The sequence below is a fragment of the Papaver somniferum genome, chromosome 5, assembly GCF_003573695.1.
Source record: "Papaver somniferum cultivar HN1 chromosome 5, ASM357369v1, whole genome shotgun sequence".
Classification (NCBI taxonomy): domain Eukaryota; kingdom Viridiplantae; phylum Streptophyta; class Magnoliopsida; order Ranunculales; family Papaveraceae; genus Papaver; species Papaver somniferum.
The window spans coordinates 120,665,200-120,666,704 of record NC_039362.1 but is presented as its reverse complement, the minus strand read 5'-3'; positions in this window follow the sequence as shown (position 1 = coordinate 120,666,704).

The following is a 1,505-nucleotide window of genomic DNA, read 5'->3' as shown; positions in this document are numbered from 1 at the left end:
GACCCGATGTTCTCGTCCAGGCGAGGTTCGAGGTGTCAAATATATCATATTGGATGAAACTACAACCTATTACTGAACTCAGGTTGCAAGATTACCATATACAGACCTGATGTTCTAGTCCCGGCGAGGTTTGAGGTGTCAAGTATATCAGATTGGATGAAGCTACAACCTATTACTGAACTCAGGTTGCAAAATTACCATATACAGACCCGATGTTGTCGTCCAGGCGAGGTTTGAGGTGTCAGATATATCATATTGGATGAAACTGCAACCTATTACTGAACTCAGGTTGCAAGATTACCATATACAGACCCGATGTTCTCGTCCAGGCGAGGTTTGAGGTGTCAAATATATCAGATTGGATGAAACTGCAACCTATTACTGAACTCAGGTTGCAAGATTACCATATACAGACCCGATGTTCTCGGCTAGGCGAGGTTTAAGGTGTCAAATATATCAGATTGGATGAAACTACAACCTATTACTGAACTCAGGTTGCGAAATTACCATATACAGACCCGATGTTCTCGTCCGGGCGAGGTTTGAGGTGTCAAATATATCAGATTGGATGAAACTGCAACCTATTACTGAACTCAGGTTGCAATTACCATATACAGACCCGATGTTCTCGTCCCGGCGAGGTTTGAGGTGTGAAATATATCAGATTTGATGAAACTGCAATATATTATTGAATTCAGGCTGCAAGATTACCATATACATACCCGATGTTCTCTTCCAGGCAAGGTTTGAGGTGTCAAATATATCAGATTGGATGAAAATGCAACCTATTACTGAACTCAGGTTGCAATTACCATATACAGACCCGATGTTCTCGTCCAGGCGAGGTTTGAGGTGTCAAATATATCCGATTGGATGAAACTGCAACCTATTACTGAACTCAGGTTGCAAGATTACCATATACAGACCCGATGTTCTCGTCCAGGCGAGGTTAGAGGTGTCAAATATATCATATTGGATGAAACTACAACCTATTACTGAACTCAGGTTGCAAGATTACCATATACAGACCTGATGTTCTAGTCCCGGCGAGGATTGAGGTGTCAAGTATATCAGATTGGATGAAACTGCAACCTATTACTGAACTCAAGTTGCAAAATTACCATATGCAGACCCGATGTTGTCGTCCAGGCGAGGTTTGAGGTGTAAAATATATCAGATTGGGCGAAACTGCAACCTATTACTGAACTCAGGTTGCAATATTACCATATACAGATCCGATGTTCTCGTCGGGGCGAGGTTTGAGGTGTCAAATATATCAGATTGGATGAAACTGCAACCTATTACTGAACTCAAGTTGCAATTACCATATACAGACCCGATGTTCTCGTCCCGGCGAGGTTTGAGGTGTGAAATATATCATATTCGATGAAACTGCAATATATTACTGAATTCAGGTTGCAAGATTACCATATACAGACCCGATGTTCTCGTCCAGGCAAGGTTTGAGGTGTCAAATATATAATATTGGATGAAACTGCAACCTA